The sequence below is a fragment of the Pseudonaja textilis genome, chromosome 12, assembly GCF_049901715.1.
Source record: "Pseudonaja textilis isolate UNSWEBS1 chromosome 12, rPseTex1.2, whole genome shotgun sequence".
Classification (NCBI taxonomy): domain Eukaryota; kingdom Metazoa; phylum Chordata; class Lepidosauria; order Squamata; family Elapidae; genus Pseudonaja; species Pseudonaja textilis.
Window position 1 is genome coordinate 4725028 of NC_142001.1, and position 20593 is coordinate 4745620.

A 20593-nucleotide genomic window follows, 5' to 3' on the forward strand; every position below is an offset into this window, starting at 1 on the left:
TCAATCGCTTACAAGATAATAGGTATAAGTATATACATAGTTATGAATACATGAAATGGGTACATATAAGAAAAATGAAAACAATAGGACAGGGACGGTAGGGAGGTTGGGGCGCTTATGCACGCCCCCTACAGACCTCTTAGGAAAGGGGTGAAGTCAATAGTAGACAGTCTAAGGTTAAAGTTTTGGGGGTTTGGGGAAGAAACCACAGAGTCAGGTAGAGTAATCCAGACATTGACCCCTCTGTTGCTGAAGTCGTATTTCCTGCAATCAAGTTTGGTGCGATTAACCTTGAGTTATACAAACTCCGTGTTTCTCCAACAATACGGCCACCCCCAATGGGAAGTTCCAGCATGTTTTATAGGCATAAAATCAAATTAAGCCCTTCCCCCCAAATTAAGGCCTATATTAAGCCCTTCCCCCTATATTAAACATGCAAAATGGGGGGGAATGGCTGGTGGGAGCTTGCCGTTAGGAAGTACTTTTGTTGCATACCCGGATATGGGGCTGCCTGCGTTGACTTCGGTGTTGGTGGGGCACTTCGTATCGGGAGGAGCGGCCCACCCTGGGAGAAGCGTCCAGCTGCCATTCCTGCCTGGAGGGATGAGCGGAGGGCTCGGTGGGGAGGCGCTCACTGCCTTGGTGAGAGCTCCACCACCGGGCAGGAGGGCCCGCCTGTCAGCTGCGCTGGGTGCCCCAGGCGAAGCTCTTCGCACTCTGCCCGGCACCAGGCAGGGATGGCAGCTGGACACTTCTCCCGGGGTGGGCCGATCCTGCACTGCAGCCCCAGGAGATTCGCCTCCCCATTTGGGGTTGGGCTGCCCTCTCGGGCAGGGGAGGCTTTGTCGTACCGGTAGTAGGGCGTCGTTTTTAAAAGAATTGGCTTTGCCTTCGAAGGCGAGGGGAAGGTGGCAACAGGAGCGCCTGAAGCCGAGTGTCTCCGCCGGGCTCCGGTTGCAGAGAGGAGCCCTGGCTGACCACACGTGGCTGCGCCAAACGCTGCAGAGTTGCTCTAAACGCCACGGAGTTGCTCTAAACGCCGCGGCAGCACGGGGAGAAGGGAAAGCAACGGTGGCGGAAGGTCTCCCAATACGAAGTGCCCCACCAACGCCGAGGTCAACATCCAAGCTGTCGCCGCCTGCCTGCCCGAGGATGGAAGGGGGGCAATTAAGTCACCCCCAAAAAGATGGCCTAGCCATTTTTTCGGGGGTCAAAAAAAAAAAAAGGCCCGGCTTTATTTTGTGAGAAACACGGTATTGTTTGCTCTTGTGTTGTTATGGTTGAAGCTGAAGTATTCATTGACAGGTAGGACATTGCAATGTATGATTTTATATACTATACTTAGATAATAGTCTAATACAGGCTTGTCCAACCCGCAGCCCGCGGGCAGCATGTGGCCCAGGTCGGCTCGTAATTTGGCCCAGTGCCCACCCCAACCTTCGTGCAAGAGGACGAGCCAGCAAGGAGAGGAGGAGAGGCAGGCGCGAGGCGGGGCAAGGCGAGCGCCATGCCAAGCAGCAACAGAAAAGGTGGGTGCCGTCAGAGCGCTCCTCGTACCAAGGCAGCTGCAGCCCAAGAGTCCCGCTCCGCCACCTCCTGATGTTGCCACCGCCGCCGCCGCTGCCGCCGCCACTGGAGCTGTTGTAGCGGCTTCTGCCCCCGCCGCCGCTGCTGCTGCACTGAGCCTCCCGGTCCTCGCCTTCCAGTCCTGCCGCATCCAGCCGGGCCATTTGCAGGAGGAGAGGTAGGCGTGAGGCGGGCGAGCTTTCTCTCCCCCCCCCCGCATTCCTTTCTCCCTGGTTGACTATTTTTTATGATATCTTATGAAAAAAAATGTTTTCTATGTTTTTTGGATGATCAGGTATCGTTACTGTTATTTTATTTTATGTGCGGCCCAAACCAAATTTTCATCTTCTAATGTGGCCCAGGGAAGGTGAAAGGTTGGACAAGCCTGGTCTAATATATAAAATCATACAATGTATGATTTTATATACTATACTTATCTGGGGCTTTGGAAAATAGGTTGAACCCTCTCTCCTTTGCGGCAGTCCCTCAAATTCTGGAATGCAGCTATCATGTCACCCCTAATTCTTATTTTCACCAGTCTGGCCAAACCCCAATCCTGCAACTGTTCTCCCCATGTTTTAGTCTCTGGGCCTTTGTTCATCCTAGTTGCTCTTCCCTGCCAGGAATTCAGCCAAGTGAGTCAAAGCTGGCTGAGGAACTCTGGGAGTTGAAGTCCACAAGTCTTAAGGTGGCCAAGGTTGGAGACCCTGCTTTAAAGTACAGACAGTCCTTAACTTATGACCACAACTGAGCCCAGAATTTATGATGCTAAGTGAGACATTTGTCAAGTGAGTTTTGCCTCATTGTACGACCTTTCTTGCCATAATTGCTAAGTGAATCATTGCAGTTGATAAGCAGTCAGAGATATGAGTCAGTTCTCAAGCATCCAAATGTAAATCATATGACCATGGGGAGGCTACAAAGGTTGTAACTGTGAGAAATGGCCGTAAGTCACCTTTTTCCGTGCCATTTTAACTTGGAATGGTCACTAAGTGAACTGTTGTGAGTTAAGGACTGCCTGCGTTGTCTTCTAGACTTTGTGCCTGGAATCCAACTTGTAGAATTCCTGGTCAGTCCTGCCCTACGATCACCTGGGTTGAAATACCGCAAGCTGCAGTGCCAACATACCTGGAGAACCACAGGTGGAAGAAAATCGCTACAGGTAACAGTAATGAAAAGCCTGCTTCTCTTTGACCATCTTCCTCCTCCAAGGACTGGATCCGCCCCTCTGGAAGACTTCCTCCATTTCACGAAGCAGCCTTTTCGGCTTGTGGCATAAGACGAGAGGTAACTTTGAACTGTTTGTGAATTCACATTCTGAAGATGCCTTTCCCAAGCCTAAAACTTTTTGCGTTTTTTCATTACAAGCCCTTCGTAAGGAACACCTCATAAATTCATTTTCCTCCTCCTCCAAGCAGTGCTTTTCAAAACCGCAAAGCAATTATGTTTGTTTCTGCCCTCCAGATTTTATGGAAGTTAAGAGTCGAGGCACCTAGCATAGACCCTTTGAAGGCCTTAATGATAGGGTTTCTACCAGATGTTTAGCAGCAAAGATTATTTCTTCCCTCAATTATACACAGGAAATAGCAGGTCTCCAGCCATAAAAGAGTAACTATAAACTGCAATATCTTTGTGTTGAATAAACCTCGGATTAGATATTGTGTTGCTGTTCTAGTTGACAGATTTATCCTCCCTCCTGGAGTGGAAATTATTTATTCAGTTAAAAAACAAACAAACGTGAGTAAGTACTTAGTTAAAAAAATGAATGCGCTGTAGATTTTTTTAAAAATGCGGTTGTCCCTGTGATTGGCAACACCCACAGTAAATAAAATATTTCCTATCTTCCCTTCTGACAGATTCCTCAAACTCTGAAATTCAGAATAGCGTCCCTGAGGATGTTGTCCAACTTATATCTCAGAATCAGATACAGGTAGTCTTCTTCATTTAGTGACTTCTTCATTTAGTGACTGTCATAAAGTTACGATGGCACTGAAAAAAGTGACTTATGACTAGGTTTCACACTTATGACATTCGCACCATCCCCCCAGTCACGTGACCAAAATTCAGATGCTTGGCAACCGACTCACGTTTATGACCGTTGCTGTGTCCCAAGATCACATGATCTCCTTTTGCGAAGCAAAGTCAGCGGAGAACCGATCCACTTAACAATGGGGTTACTAACTTATTAACTGCAGTGATGAATTTACCAACTGTGGCAAGAAAAGTCATAAAATGGGACAAACCTCGCCTTACAAATGTCTTCCTTAATCCCAGAAATTTGGGGCACAATTATGCTCATAAGCTGCAGGGAGGAGGTTCAATAATGCTTGCCAAATACTTTTAGAAAGTCATGAAATGTGTACATCGTTGCTACTTAAGCTTTTATTACGCAAGAAGCTTCTACTTCTTAGATTGGCATGGAGAAGGATGATTATTTAAATTTACCATAGATCAAAATTGCACAACCTGAGGCTCCAGAATGGGATGTGGCCTCTGACAGCATTGATTGCAATTCCCAGAAAAATATGCTATTAAATTGTAATTGGATGTGAGACAGAAGGAAATAATTATCACATAAACGAAGCATATTGTGTTGAATTATTACTTAGTTGGTCGTCATTTGTTCACTTCTTGTCTCCTTTGTTTTAAACCAATACAGGTGGTCCTCGACTTACGGCCATCTTAATTTTGATCCTGTGACCACAGGATGCCACAAAGATCGCAAGTGTGAAAACCGGTCATGTGACTCTTCTCAGTGCGGTTGTAACTTTGAACAGTCACTAAACAAAACTGTTGTACGTTTCCTAAAGGAAATTCCAGATGAAATAGAGATAATTAAAAAGATATGGACATGCGCAGAAATGGACAAATTAACATTGGAACTAAAAAATAAAGATGATTCTGAATATTACAAAGTATGGGAAAAGTTTTACCTCTGGTTGGGAAAAAGGACGTAAAATTTAAATTAAGATAAGAATATAAAGAAGATAGATTAGGAATATATAAGAATTGTTGATATTGATGTATATAAGATGTAAATACGTATTACTTATTATCCGAAATACCTATGTAAGACAACTAGATGTGTCAGGATGATCACACCACGTTCAATGTTTTTAAATGTTTTTTCTTTTTGTTCCAAAAAGTTTTGTAAAAAAAAAGCCCCAAGTGTTGTGCATTTGAGGACTACCTGCAGTACATTATTGCTTTAAAATACTGTACTTTTAAGCAGTAACCGCAGAGGCCCAAATAGCACTACATGAATATAATACAGTCATAATTTCTATTCTGTTTTAGGAGATGTTTTCCCGTTGACACCACGTAGCACCAACTCAGGCTAGCCTTGCCACAATTTCTTAGATAGCCCTGAACCCGCTTCAATGACAGCTGGAAAGGAGTTTCGACCTCCATGTCCGCTATACTCCCCTTCCTCTGCTGAGATCAAGTCTCAGCTTTGAAGGCGGGCCCTCCTCTTTTACTGTAGGGTAGAACTTACCTGTCCCAGGTAAGAAGGGGTGGAACTACTCTCCAGAGCCCCTGAGGGCAGGACAGGAATTAAGGGATGGAAGCTTGTCAGAGGGAGATCCAACGTGGAACGAAGGAGAAAGTTCCTGACTGCGAGAACAATTAGCTAATTGTTAATTGGTTAATGGGAATAGTTTGCCTCTAGAAAATGTAGTTCTCCATCCTTGGAGGTTTTTAAGAAGAGATTAGACGGCCTCTTGTCTGGAATGGCAGAGGTCTCCTGCTTGAACTGGAAGGGTTGGACTAGAAGATCTCCAGGGTCCCTTCCAACCCTGTTAGTCCATGTTCTATGTTCTACTTTGCTTCCTGAAGTTGATCCTGCAGCACTGGGCAAGGAATGGTGGTTTCTTGGGTCTCATGGAGATATTCTTCTTAGAAGAGATATTTTCTCATTTAGGAAAATATAAATACCAGCATGAGGATAATGAATCTTATAGTATGGGATCCTAGTTACCTATCAAAAGAAAGCCCAATTTATCTTCAAGTTATTATTAGATCAAAAGGTTATTAATTAATTAGACTAGTTGGGTTGATGATAATCAATACTTTTGGGGAGTAGCTTGGGAGGGCGGATTCAGTTTAGCCCTTCCCAAGATAAGGCTGCAATTGTAATTGTTATCTCTGTGACTGTGGTAGAAAATAACAGTGTGCGGCCATCAAGAAGCACATTGGACTATTTTTAATTTAAATGAATAAACATAATTTTCTTCGAGACAAAATTGTTTGTAAGAAGAAAACAATCAGCTAGAATGATTTGTACTCCTGTTCATCCCATGAAAATGTTTGTTCCTTTCCAACTGGTGAGATAAAACGCAACAGGCTACAAAACACAATTCTTTATTTGAATACCTGATACAGTACATGCAAACTGAAAGTGTCTCAAAATAGTTTGCTGACACACCTGAATGACTCAGAACAAGGTGTGGTAAAAAGCAGGAACTTTATAACGTTTGAGCAAATAGTCTGAGAAATAGATTTACATTTCATAGGAAATGCTCATAAAATCCATCTGGATTCAGTGCTTTTCAAAATTCTACTCTGTTATAGTTCACGCACACAGTTATTTCACACAAATATTTACCTAGTTCATGCGATCCTTCTCTCTTTAGATCTCTGTTGGCCACGAACACCTAAGTAAAAATCCATTCATGCTATCTCCCAGTTTTCAAGTTATCAATAGTACTATAGGTAATCGTTGACTTTCAACCACAACGGAGCCCAACATTTCTGTTGTTAAGCGAGACATCTATAAGTGAATTTTGCTCCATTTTACAACCTTCCTTGGTACAAATGTTAAGCGAATCACTGCAGTTATTAAGTTAGTAAGATGGTTGTTAAGTGAGTCCGTCTTCCCCATGGACTTTTCTTGCCAGAAGGTCACAAAAGGTGACCATATGACGCCGGGACAAAGCAACCGTCATAAATATGAGTCAGTTGCCAAGGGTCTGAACTTTGATTACATACCATGTGGATGCTGCAATGGTTGTGAAAAATGGTCATAAGTCACTTTTTTCAGTGTCATAACTTGGAACAGTCACTAAGTGAACTGCTGTAAGTCAAAGGTCATCTGTACCTCATTTCTTAAGGGCATCTGTTAGAAATCTGTATTGCCCAGGTAATTCATTTGAAGGATTACCTGAGAATGGCCTAATACTGATGGGACTAGACAGAAAACATATAAACACATAACTTTCCATTTTCCCTGCCAGCTCTAGTTAAATCAATGCAGGATATCCGATAATGGCATGGATGGGACAGACTGCCATACGTGCTCGTATCTATGTTCCATGCTCCATTTGTCATCGCGTCCCATCAGTCACTGGCAGGGGATGACTCGGCTACGGTGAGCGCTGAAGTGCCATTAAACCATTGGGAGGCCGATGCAAACGTAAGCCATTTGTAAGGAGCAAAGCTTGGAGTTTTGTATTCCCCTTTGGCATCGGCAATGATGCAAAATAGAAGTTCTGTCCACGAGAAAGGCTTGGGGGAGGAGGGAGTTGGCCTAAAGCAGGGGTCTCCAACCCTGGCCACTTTAAGACTTGTGGACTTCAACTCCCAGAATGCCTCAGCCAGTTTTGCTGGTTGCCATGTCTTAAAGTGGCCAAGGTTGGAGACCCTGCTCAGGAGAGACCCTGATGCTGGGTCCAGGCAAGACCGAAGGAACCTCCCCCAACCCACCAAGGGTCAATTCAGTGACCAATCAGGATTACAGGTGTGGTCACATGACATGGACTACATTTCCCATGGTACCTTAACATTTACCATGATGCATTCCCTGAAGGGGACAGCTCCCAATTCCTAACTAACTATCCTAATTCCCAATTAACTATAAACTAGCACAGTGGTGAGCCCCAACTACTGCAGCCAGAAAGCGGGAGACCTCCCAAATCCATGGCCGTGGATTGGGACAAGTGCCTGCAGTAACACCAGGAGACAAAGGAGCAGGACAGATGCCCACCTGCGTGTTGTGGCTTATGCCAGCAGGTGGGAAGCGAGTAGGGAGGGCTGGCTTTGCCAAGGACCAGGGATGAGCATCAGACCATGTCATGCTCAACCAGAGGCCCCTCGGGGCAAGTAGATCCAGTGGGGAGCCCCGAAGCAGAGGAATCTGGAAAAATATGTGGGATCCGTCGATCAAGCCCATGCCTTTTTCTAGGGGAGCGACTCCGAGGTCCTCCTGGTGTAGCTACTTGCATTCCTTATCACTGGTGCCTCCGTCCTTCCTTCTAGCCTCTCCTGTCTGCATTTGGGTAGAATGACCCTTTCCTCTAAAGATAATGACAGGTTGACTTACCACCACAACTGGGACCAACAGTTCATTTAGTGACCTAGGCAAATTTACTTTATAGACTTATACGCATCCACGTATGGCGTTCTGATTATTAAATGGACTCCTTCTCTGAATTTCCACAGTACACTGAATCATATCCTAACCCAATGGGCCAAAAGTGAATCCATCTGGAAAGTCACAGGGAGTCCTAATGATTGTTTGCAGGAGGGTTGCTCGCCAGTGAGATGGACGGCCTATCAATTTAATAAATAAATACAACAGGATTTCAGCCAGGAAATTGGATCTGTGAGATGCTGAAGAGTGTGGAGCTGTCATACAACAAGTGTTTTAGAAAAATGTTTCAGGAAAAGGAAGAGTGAAGGAAGAAATAGAAAGAAGGAAAAAAAGGACAGGAAGAGGGAAGGAAGGAAGAGAAAGAAGGAAGAAAAAGGAAAGAAAAGGGGAAGGAAGAAATAGAAAGAAGGAAGAACAACAACAGAAAGAGAGAAGGAAGAAATAGAAAGAAGGAAGAAAAGGAAAGAAAGAGAAAAGGAAGAAATAGAAAGAAGGAAGAAAAAGGAAAGGAAGAGGGAAGGAAGAAATAGAAAGAAGGAAGAAAAAGGAAAGGAAGAGGGAAGGAAGAAATAGAAAGAAGGAAGAAAAAGGAAAGAAAGAGGGAAGTAAGAAATAGAAAGAAGGAAGAAAAAGGAAAGAAAGAGGGAAGTAAGAAATAGAAAGAAGGAAGAAAAAGGAAAGAAAGAGGGAAGTAAGAAATAGAAAGAAGGAAGAAAAAGGACAGAAAGAGGGAAGGAAGAAATAGAAAGAAGGAAGAAAAAGGACAGAAAGAGGGAAGGAAGAAATACAAAGAAGGAAGAAAAAGGAAAGAAAGAGGGAAGGAAGAAATAGAAAGAAGGAAGAAAACGGACAGAAAGAGGGAAGTAAGAAATAGAAAGAAGGAAGAAAAAGGACAGAAAGAGGGAAGGAAGAAATAGAAAGAAGGAAGAAAAAGAAAAGAAAGAAATAGAAAGAATAAAAAGAAGGAGGAAAGTAAGAAACAGAAGAAACGAAAAGGAAAGAAAGGAGGGAAAGAAATAACAGAAGGAAGGAAGGAGAAAGAAAAGGAAAAAAGGTAGAATACAAGCGGGGGGGGGGCGAAGGCGAGGGGGCGGGGTCAGGAGGGCCCCGCCCACCAGGGCCACTTTAGGCGCGGCGCAGGGGCCCCTCCCCCTTTTCTCCGCCCTCGGCTTCTTTCGACGCGCTCGGCTCCTTTTCCCGCTGCCCGGAAACTCGCTGGCACCGGCGGCGGCAGTGGCCACGTTGCCCGCGCCGGAGCGAGCGGGGCTTGCCTGGGCCGGCTGGCCGGGCGAGCGAAGAGGCGGGCGGCGGGGCGACGAGGAGAAGGAAGGGCAGCAACAGCAGCGGCAGCAGCAGCAGCCCCGCCGCGCGCGCCCTGAGGCGGCGCCCCTCCCCCCCAGGTGAGGAGGCTTCCCTTCAGGTAGCTAGACGCGCGCGGGGGGGGGAAGAGGGAGCGGCGCATGCGCGGGGCAGGGAGACCGGCCGCCGACCACGCCTCTTCTCAGCAGGTGGCGCCCCCCCTCCCCTCTCCCTCCTCCCCGCGCGACTTCTTCGTCTTTCAGATTAGTTGGAAGGGACCTTGTAGGTCATCTAGTCCAACCCCCCCTTGTCCTTGGCTGGATTTATTTCTCCGCAAACTTAACTATCTTAATTTTCTTTTCATTTAATTGTTTCAAATAAAGGAATGATCAGAACCCCCCTTCCCAAGAGACACATTGCTTTTCCCAACTCCCCCACCCCCAAATCTTGGATTCCAACTCCCATCCTCCCCTGTTGGCCAGGTGGGCGCCTCCTGCGAGTGTCAGGTTGGACTGGGTGTAATTAAGCAGAACTGCAGTCGGCATATTTGACTTTCAACTCCTTTTGGGGGCTTCAGCCCCCCAATTTTTTTCCTCAGCAAATGGTTGCCAGGTGCTTTTTTCCCCAGCATTCCCCCTTTATTTTTCTTCTCAAGCTCACCCTGTGATCCCTCTTCCTAGTATTAATGAGGATCCTGTGAGTTTCTATGCCAGAGGCCTCCAAACTTGGCAACTTTTAAGACTTGCGGACTTCAACTTCCAGAGTTGGGAGTCAAAGTCCACTAAGTGTTAAAGTTGCCAAGTTCTCTGCCCTGATAAAGCTTCCGGTTAAGCCAGTTGAGAGTTAAACCATGATGGAGAGAAAGCTGGTTTGTTTATTAATCTCCTAGTGAGTTCCTGTGGTTGAGAATGGCTGGAATCTGATCTTTGTCCCGCTCCACCGTAATAATATACTTAGGAAAAGAGAACAACCGATATGCTGGCTTGATGCGGGTGCTTTGTTCACCTTATATCAGGAGTCTTGTTCATCAAGAAATTTGGACCAACTGCTGATAATTGGGGGCCAATTACTGCAGGTAGTAGGCACAATTGGGACCAGCAACTCCACTATTAAGTGAAGTGGTTGCTGAGTGAAATTATTAACCGTGTTTTTGAGCTTTCTTCAACTTTGCTTTACAAGATTGCAAAGAGTGTTAGTGTGAGGCTTGGTCACAAAGTTCCTTTTTCACCACTGTTCTAACTGCAGACTGTCCCTTACACAAGATAAGCAAGGAGAACCTGTAATTTTTAGCCTTGGTACTTACAGGGTTGCTGGGAGGGGAAGATTTTCTCTGCCTTGTGGGTAAAACTACACACTCATATATATTTTGTATCAGTGTGTTGGACAAAACCACAAATGGGGGCTAAATTTATTACACCTCTGCACAATGCAGACATTAAGCAGCCTTTAATTCCTCAAAGCGGTGTTTTGAGCTCAGCATAAGCTACGGTAAGAGGGGGGATTAGAGATTTAAACTTTTAAATTCAAACGCTTTTTTGCCTGTAGGATTTTTTCCCCCATCTATTTCAATAGCAAGAGCCATTGCCACTTGGTGCATCCCTGCAGGGAGCAGTAGCAAATTGCATTCTTAAAGCGACATATATCACTATATATCACTCACCCGTATTAACTATTTCTCTCCCTATGGGAGAAGCCGCATGGTTTTTGAGCTGTGGTGCACCTTTCACCATTTCTGTTTGTGCATTCTTGACCTGTGGCTACCCCAAGGGCAGTAGCTGTGAATACACTGCTACTCCTGGGTGCTATGTAATTGAAGTTGTGGTGAATGTATTTCGGAGCGTAATTCAGGATTGCTTTTAATTGGAATGCCTGCACATGCTCCTATTACACCAAATAGGGACGCTTTTAAGAAATAATAGCTGGCTGAGGAAATGCAGTAATTTATTCCTGAGCCAAACATATTAAGAGGCTTTACCTGATATAATTGTCCACCTTGCTTTTCCTCTTTCACTCCTTTTTGTTTTATAACTGTAACACCTTGGTTCCCATGGAAAGCCTGTATTTGGAATAACAACTGTGATTCAAGATTGCCCTTTTCGTTGGTTTAAATGTGGACTCTGCCCTTTTCGATTAGGTAACCACTTGTTTGTCTTTGGTTTGAACTGAATTTGCTTAGCTTTAAGGAGAGCTTTGAGATGAAAGGGTAATTTGCTGCTTTGGGAGTATAGCTCGCTTTTGAATGTTAAATGTTTTGCCAGCCCTCTGCGTAAAACATTCAAAACATTCTGAAATAGCATCTTTCGTTTTGCAAACACTCCAGCAAGAAAGGAGCATAATGACACAGGAATGAAACAGGCGTGAAAAAATGTACAGGTGAGGAAGAAGTATTTCTGATAATGTTTTACTTGGGTGAGGCTAATAAAATGCATCCAAATAAACATTTCATACAAGGCAAAGTATGCAGCAATTTTAATATAAACTTCCATCTGGTCTATTTTTCAGTGGGATAAAAGAGGGCATTTCTTATGTTTGATATGTAATGGGGGGAAAAAAATCTGCATTTGTAATTTATAATCCAGAGTTTAGAAACATGGATAGAACAATGGTGCAATTTCAACAACTAATGATTAAAAAAACCCAACTGTGATATTCCCATAAAATATTATTTTTAAAATTCAGATAAAAAGATGTTTTTGCTTCTTGAAAGAGCTCACCTTCTGAAATCCCTGGTGTTACACAGGAAATTCCTGGGTAAAGTTTGCCTTTGCATTTAGAGGCAACCTATAGTTAAAGTTCTTTACTGAAGAGAATTTAGGTGGAGCCTTAGAGGGTGTGCTGGTATATATTATATAAAAACATAGAAACTGGGAAATACAAATAACTACATATTTTTTATATAATAATTTTGGAGAGGTATCTTTGGTAACAAAGACAGCATTATACCATAGATAATGTTATAATTTATTAATCAACCAAAGACCATTGGGTCATTTTAAGGGGAATGATGCTGTTGGCTCCCCTGCCTCCATTTATGTTCTTTTCATTCTCTAAGCATTCAAACAATCTTTGCAAAGACATATTACAAGTAGTATCATCTATTAAGAACTGATTAAGATCCTAATGTAACGTTTGATTTGGGTATAGTTGTGAAAAGTACGTTTCCTCAAAATGAAAATGGAGCCCTGTGGTTTAACAGTTGAGAAATCATGTTTTATCAAAAGATGTTGATTTAGTTGTCATTAGATTTGCCAGAATGCTTTTCTGCTACATATTAGCGGTCTCAGTACTGTATATTTATGTTGGAACATGATACTCTCCCAATAAACATGGCAGGAGGGGCGGAAAGCCAACTGACGTGAGAAACATTTAATTTCCTGCAATGCAACTAACCAATAGCTGATCTTAACTGCCTTGAAATGCAGAGCCGTCTGCTAATTTTTATAAATTCACTTATTAATATTATTTGCTAAAACTTAATGCAGCAATGTTGAGGTCTATTAGGTTATAAGATGGAAATGTATATGATGGTGATCAGACAAGTCAGAATTAAAAAAAAATGTATGCCCAGAATTTTCTTTTTCAATTGTGCTTGATTCTCGGAGAGCACCTGGACAGTTTTCTGCAATTTTCTTGGCAAAGTTTTTCCGAAGTGATTTGCCATTGCTTCCTTCTTGGAGCTGAGAGAGAGTGACTGGCCCAAGGTCACCCAGCCAGTTTTGTGCCCATGGCAGGACTAGAAGGCATGGTCTCACGATTTCTCACCTGATGCCTTTAAGCACTGCACCAAATTGGCATTCACAATAAGCCCAAAATATGCTAAATATATGTCTATTTGGCCTATTGTTAGTTTTCAGGAAATAAATCCTCAACTTATGACACTTGAGCCCAAAATTTATGTTAAGTGAGAAATTTCTTAAGTGGGTTTGCTCCATTTTACAACTTTTCTTGCCACATTTGTTAAGTGAATCACTGCAGTTGTTAAATTAGTAACACGACTGTTAAGTGAAACTGGCTTCCCCATTGAGTTTGCTCGTCAGAAGGTCACAAAGGGTGACCTAGACACTGGAGCCCTGGGACACTGGAACCGTCATAAATATGAGTCATTTGCCAAGGATCTGAATTTTGATCAATGACCATGGGGATGCTGCAACAGTCATAAGTGTGAAAAATGGTGATAAGCAGGGGTCTCCAACCTTGGCAAGTTTAAGACTTGTGGACTTCAACTCCCAGAGTTCCTCCTGCATTCACATTAGCAAAGCTGGCTGAGGAATTCTGGGAGTTGAAGTCCACAAGTCTTAAAGTTGCCAAGGTTGGCCACCCCTGACCTACACCATTCCAGACAAATGGGAGTCCAGTCTCTTCTTGAAAGCCTCCAGTGGTGAAGCTCCCACAGCTTCTGAAGGCAAGTTGTTCCACCGGTTAATTGCTCCCACTGTCAGGAAATTCCTCCTTAGTTCCAGGTTGGATCTCTCTTTTACAACCTTCCATTCTACTTCTTGCCCTGCCCTCAGATCAGTGGTGGGATTCAAATTTTTTTACTTTTTATTTTTTTGTGGGCGTAGCTTGGTGGGCGTGGCTTGGGCATGGCAGGGGAGGGAGACTGTAAAACAGGGGTCTCCAAACTTGGCAACTTTAAGACTTGTGGACTTCAACTCCCAGAATTCCTCAGCCAGCTGAAATCCGCAAGTCTTAAAAGTTGCCAAGTTTGGAGACCCCTGCTGTAAATTCTCCATTCCTTCCCCACTCCTGGGGGAAGGAGATACTGCAAAATCCCCATTCCCTCCCCACCCCCACTAGCCTGCTTTCCAGCTCCATTCTCCTGTGCAGGGCAACCAAAGGAGACCCAGCCTATCAGCTGTGGGTGTGGCTTGGTGGGTGTGGCTTGGCTTGGTGGGTGTGGTGTGTCTTGGTGGGCGTGGCTTGGTGGGCATGGCAGGGGAAGGATACTGCAAAATCCCCATTCTCCCCACCCCACTAACCTGCTTTCCAGCTCCGTTCTCCTGTGCAGGGCAACCAAAGGAGACCCAGCCTATCAGCTGTGGGTGTGGCTTGGTGGGTGTGGCTTGGCTTGGTGGGTGTGGTGTGTCTTGGTGGGCGTGGTGGGCATGGCAGGGGAAGGATACTGCAAAATCCCCATTCTCTCCCCACCCCACTAACCTGCTTTCCAGCTCCATTCTCCTGTGCAGGGCAACCAAAGGAGACCCAGCCTATCAGCTGTGGGTGTGGCTTGGTGGGTGTGGCTTGGCTTGGTGGGTGTGGTGTGGCTTGGTGGGCGTGGCTTGGTGGGCATGGCAGGGGAAGGATACTGCAAAATCCCCATTCTCTCCCCACCCCACTAACCTGCTTTCCAGCTCCGTTCTCCTGTGCAGGGCAACCAAAGGAGACCCAGCCTATCAGCTGTGGGTGTGGCTTGGTGGGTGTGGCTTGGCTTGGTGGGTGTGGTGTGTCTTGGTGGGCGTGGTGGGCATGGCAGGGGAAGGATACTGCAAAATCCCCATTCTCTCCCCACTGTGGTGGACTGGCAATTGAAAAAATGACGGGAGACGCAGAGAAGACGTCTGAGCAACTGCCAGCCCCGAGAGCCCCCGGGTAGCAGTATTTATTAAGAAAATGCAAGTACAAAATCAAAACAATGACTTCAACATTAGCTCAGCAACATTATCTAGCTAGGCCTTGGTGAAGGTGATAAATTTCCCGTGAGAAAGCAGGGCACCAAAGGTCCCATGGCTCGGATAGGTACTGTGAACTCCCACACACATTCCTGTCCTCTGAGCTTTGCAGATAACAGGATCAAACTCTCATCATAAAGACACTACTGCCCTCATGAGGAGCGTTTGTGATACCCCCAGATCTTACAAAGCTGTACAAGAACTTGCAGAATATGATGGATATATTACCACACCCCACCCCACTAACCTGCTTTCCAGCTCCATTCTCCTGTGCAGGGCAACCAAAGGAGACCCAGCCTATCAGCTGTGGGTGTGGCTTGGTGGGTGTGGCTTGGCTTGGTGGGTGTGGTGTGGCTTGGTGGGCGTGGCTTGGTGGGCATGGCAGGGGAAGGATACTGCAAAATCCCCATTCTCTCCCCACCCCACTAACCTGCTTTCCAGCTCCGTTCTCCTGTGCAGGGCAACCAAAGGAGACCCAGCCGATCAGCTGTGGGTGTGGCTTGGTGGGCATGGCTTGGCTTGGTGGGTGTGGCTTGACTTGGTGGCACATCTAGGGAAACCAGACTCTAACCCCCCCCCACCTCAGGTTTCCCCCCCAGTGAAAAGTTACTTCTTTCCTCCTCCTGCCCCTCCAGACCATCCCATGGCCCAATCAGGTCACAGTCCAAAGTTCATCCGGACTCTCGTCCCGCCTCTTCGCACCTGGTGGGACTGTCCTCGGTTCTCAGAGGGAAATATTTTATTTTGGTTACAACCCCCACCCCCCTTTGAAGACGCCAAGGAAAATGGCTCCAGGGCTGACACTCGAAGTACCCAGTTCCCTCAACTGTTCGTCAAACTTTTAGCTCCCAGAGCCTTCATCATCTTTGCCGCTCTTCTTGCACATTTTCTAGAGTCTCAACATCTTTTCTGTTGTCATAGTCACCAAATCTAGAGGCAGTATTCCAAGTGTTACCAGGGTACCATAAAGTGGTATTAACAGTTTATGTCAGTGATGGCTAACCTTTTCGTCACCACCTGCCTGCTTCCATAATGCAACGCGCGGCGGATCTGTTCCGGGCAACAGCTTGCGGGTCAGCATAAATGGCTCTGCATGTCACTTCTGCTATGCGTGCCGTAGGTTTGCCATCACGGGTCTATGTGGTCTTGGTACTACAGGTAGTCCTCAATTTACAACAGTTCATTTAGTGACTATTCAAAGTTACAACTGCCTTGAAAAAAAGTGACATATGACCATTTTTCACTCTTACAACCTTGGAGCATCCCCGGGGGCCTGGGATCAAAATTTGGAGGCTCATATTTATGAAGGTTGCACTGTCCCAGGCTGGTTTGAGCCCCTTTTGCAACCTCACATGCAAAGTCAGTGGGGAAGCCAGGTTCACTTAACAACCGTGTTACTAACTTAACAATGGCAATGATTCACTTAACAACGGTGGCAAGAAAAGTTGTGAAACAGGGTAAAACTCACTTAACAAATGTCTCATTTAGCAATAGAAATTTTGGGGCTCAATTGTGATTGTAAGTCGAGGACTAACTGTATCCTTGATAGCTGCCTTGAGTCGCCATGTGCAAGTAGACAGCAATATACATTTTCTAAATCATCATCATCCTTCTGTTGATGTAGGCCAAGCCTTCATTGGCTTTTTTTGGCAGTTGCAGCACACTGCTGTCTCCTATTTAAGTGATTAAGTCAGAGGTCTCCAAACTTGGCAACTTTAAGACTTGTGGACTTCAACTCCCAGCATAGCTGGCTGGAGAATTCTGGGAATTGAAGTCCACAAATATTAAAGTTGCCAAGTTGGGGGACTCCTGGATTAAGTGATTGTCCTTTAGGACTTCAAGATCCTTCTGGGTTACTATTGTTGAGCCAGGTGCCCCCATTCTACACCTGTGCATTTGTTTTTTCTTAGTGCAAGACCTTACTTTTCTCACCACTGAACTGCACCTAAAATTACTGAAAACAGAAGCTGTTTTGTTTCTTGTCATTCTGTCTCTGAAATGAATTGTTCGTGATGTGATATGCTAATAAGCGTCTGACTATCTCTTCTGAATAATATTTCCAAATTATATATTAGATAAGAGGACTTGCTGCTGTGCCATCTTTGAGGAATGATTATGTATGGGAAAGTGCATCACTGTTTGGCTAGACACTCTGGATTAACATTTCCAAATTCTGATGGATAAGGAATTTTTCTTGCCAAGTAAATTTCAGGGAGTATTAACCATGAGGTAGGGCAAAGAGTGTATCTGTGATTAGTATTGTATGGACTAGTTTTAGTATTGTATTGCCATTTCCAACGATCTCTTTCATGTCTGAGGCTGCTAAAAACATACGTGACATGATTGGGCTAGAATGAAAAAGAAGGGCCAAACTAGAAATGTGGCTGTAGGCATTGTACTTTGCTAATACTTCTTAAGATAGAATAATTATTTAGGATTAACTCTTGTAAAAGCAACTGAACTGTAATTTTCTGGTAAAGATTGAATGATGTGTATATTGAAATGGGCTTTTTAAGAAAATTGTTGGTAGACACTCAGTCTCAACCCTGTATTTGCTGTTTAGAAGCTAAACATTTTATTGCTGAATCTTTTCAGTGAATGTGCTAAATCCTCTGTCATTTTCTTTTCTTTAGGGATTTTAATTGCAGCAGGCATGATTTGTTCAGTCTTGGTCCTTAAAACTGCAAGCCAAGTTCTTTTCTGTCTTCTTTGAAATGAAAAACATATAGAGAGCAAAGTGAGACAAATTGTCTAGATTTCAGTGTTTAAGAGTGAAGGAAAATATTTTCATGAAGAGAACTTATTCAGAACGAGAGTAGAAAATATTATCTATAGCCATTGAAATTAATAGTCATTTTCCAAAAATTTCATTTCCAGAGTAAAGAAAGCTGCTAAATCAATTAAGAGGAATTAAAAATATGTGTGTATGTTATTTTTATATAAATATTTATTTATTTGGTACACTTGTTTTTGGATCCTGTTTGATAACATTTGCAAAAGATTTGCAAAAGACAATATTCATACTAAAACCTAATAATAACCACAATCTCCAAACAATTGGAGCATCACTTGAACACTGTTGGCATTGACAAATTCACCATCAGTCAATTGCAAAAGGCAGCTTTATTTGGAACAGCTTACATCTTTAACACCTTTAACATCAACAACATGAAAAACATCTGCCATCCCAGGTTCTTGGGAAAGACTTGCTAGATAGATGAAAATGCCAAATCCAGTCTAAACATCTGTGTGACAAACCATAATTACAAAGCAAGTCCAACGAGAAGAAAAAGAATGTAACAGTTCTGGAAAGAACAACATCCAGAATAAGAAAGAACAGAACAGAGGCTAGCAGATCAATGTTGATGTGTATTAGCAAACTAGCTTCGCCACGAAACCGTGGTCAGGCTTAGTTTTCGGGGAGGAAAATAAGGGGGGGGGAATTGCCTCTGCCTACCAACATCCATCAGTCTTCATCTGGCTAGTGTCCTGTCAGTGTATAAAACAGTTGAGGGCTGTTTAGAAAGTGAAGCAGTATTTGCTGTGTGAGCAGGAAGGAGACAGCAAGGAGCCTGGGCGTGGCTTAGCTCAACTGTTCTGTACTAAAGCTGCTTGGTGCTGTGAAATTAAAAGTGAAACTGAAACTCCTCTGCTTGTGTTTTGCATTGGGAACAGGTTTCTTTTCAGGTGGGGAGGGGAGTAGAACTCCTTAGCATCAGAGCATGTTAATAATAAAATACAAAATACTAATGCTCTGATGGTCATTTTGAAAAATCCTTTCTGAGTGAGCTTTGCAGGCTGGGGAATTAAAGTTTCCGGGCTTAAAGTTGCCAAGGTTAGAGACCCCTGGGATAAAGTATTTACTTGGTAGAACTGCAGAGATACAAAAATACTGCAAAGAAATCAAAGCCTTGCCAGAAGAAGGGGCGATCGTAGGGGCAAACCAGGGGGAGTCAGCAGTAGAGAAAGCCAGCATACTTACTGAATTCTTTTCATTCCTAAACCAAGCATCCTCTCGAAAGAACAAAGACCTCTAAAGAAGTAGAAGAATTGAAAGAAAGAATGACTGAGCGCCTAGGACAGCGCGAAAAGAACCGAATAAGGTTGCTTGCATTGGAGAAACATCTAGCACAAGCATTGAAAGGTGCCAATACCGTAATATCAAAGATAAACACTAGCTCACCTCAAGAAACAAACCAACTAATTTACAGCATGGCTGCAGTTATACCTGAATATCTGGGATGCAACATCAACAAAGAAGAAGAAAAGTCACACGGAGCGTCACCAAAATGGAAGATTTGACTGGGAAATAAGATCAACATGCTAAGATCAAATGCAAGCAAGCTACCACAGATGAATAAAAGAAGCTGAAGGACAAGAAGACCAAAGAATACCTGATCAATACTTAAGAAAGCTCTGGAAATAATAAAGTAGCAAAAAAATAGCCATAGCCAAGAAGATGAGCAAGTACAAAGCTATAGCCAAGAAGATGAGCAAAATAGCTATAGCCAAGAAGATGAGCAAGTACAAAGCTCAGATTGCCCATTATAGGCAGAATCTCCAATTTCAGTCAAATCAGAAACATTTCCACCGGGGTGGGCTTCAAAAATTATCAGTGGTGGGTTCTTTGCCCAGTTGCTGGGTGGGTGTGGCCATGGAAGGCGTGGCCTAGTTGGCCTCCTGCACCATGCCGGGGGGTGTTTTCGCCTTCCCCAGGCTCCAGAGGCTCTCCTCGAGCCTCTGGGAGGGCGAAAATGGCCTCACCCAGGCTCCGTAGGCCAGAAACAGGCCTGTTTCCACCACTTTACCAACTATGGAGAGACTATAGTGAACCAGTCAACACCTGACAAGAAGAAGCAATGCAAAGAAACACAGAAAAAATGTAGCTCGTTATAAAGGAGGTAGATAATGATAAAATAAAAGTGTGAAATGAAAGAACTTGGAATAAAAGCAGAAATGGTGGAAAAAAGGTAAGAAAGATCAAGAATTAGTCAGCGCCAGGTGAAGATGAACTGCATGGTTGGAAATCTCACTGGTCTACACCTACTCATTGCCAGGCAGTTTAACAACATACTGCAAGCAGATGCAATTGAAGATTGGTTAACACCTGGCAAAACCTACCTGATAATGAAAGATTAAAAAGTGGGGGGGGCACCAGGCAACTTACAGACCAATTATCCTGTAATTGTACACTGAAGTCAAGATATCATGAGAGTGATGAGAGAGACGTTAAAGTCTAAACTCAGTGGAGGAAATATCATTAAGACAATAAATACAGAGGCAGCTCCAGTCATTAGATTCATAACTGAAGTAATGGACTTGAAGTCAAGCAGAACGAAAAGCACTGGATAGGAAAACCAGAAAAAATAACGACAATGAATCATGCCCTTCATCCTTCAGGCGATACTGACAGACTCTGCTTACCTAGGAAAATAGGTGGGCATGGGAGGTTGCAAGTACGTCAGACAGTTGAAGAAGAACAAAGGGCTTTGGGAGAATATCGGATGGCTGTGAAGATGATTTGCTCAAGCTAACAGACCATGAAGGCTCACAGAGGGGCCACAATGGCCTACGAGGAAGACCAAATGAAAAATAGAAAAGAGAGTGTCAAGTACAAGTAATCACAATCACAACTGAGCCCAGAATTTAGGTTGCTAAGTGAGAAATTTGTTAAGTGAATTTTGCCGCA

General features: G+C 44.1%; 1 protein-coding gene across 2 annotated transcripts in view; it reads left to right on the top strand.

The window, feature by feature from the left end:
• The first annotated feature begins 9093 nt into the window (after positions 1-9093).
• The window catches only part of LOC113437983 (ligand of Numb protein X 2-like), a 52421-nt gene continuing 40921 nt past the window's right edge, over positions 9094-20593 (top strand). The window contains exon 1 of one of the 2 annotated variants that reach the window (XM_087940872.1): positions 9094-9356. The gene's annotated coding sequence lies outside the window, so the exon portion shown is untranslated. The remainder of the gene's footprint in view (positions 9357-20593) is intronic. The other variant, XM_087940873.1, reaches the window with a different exon arrangement.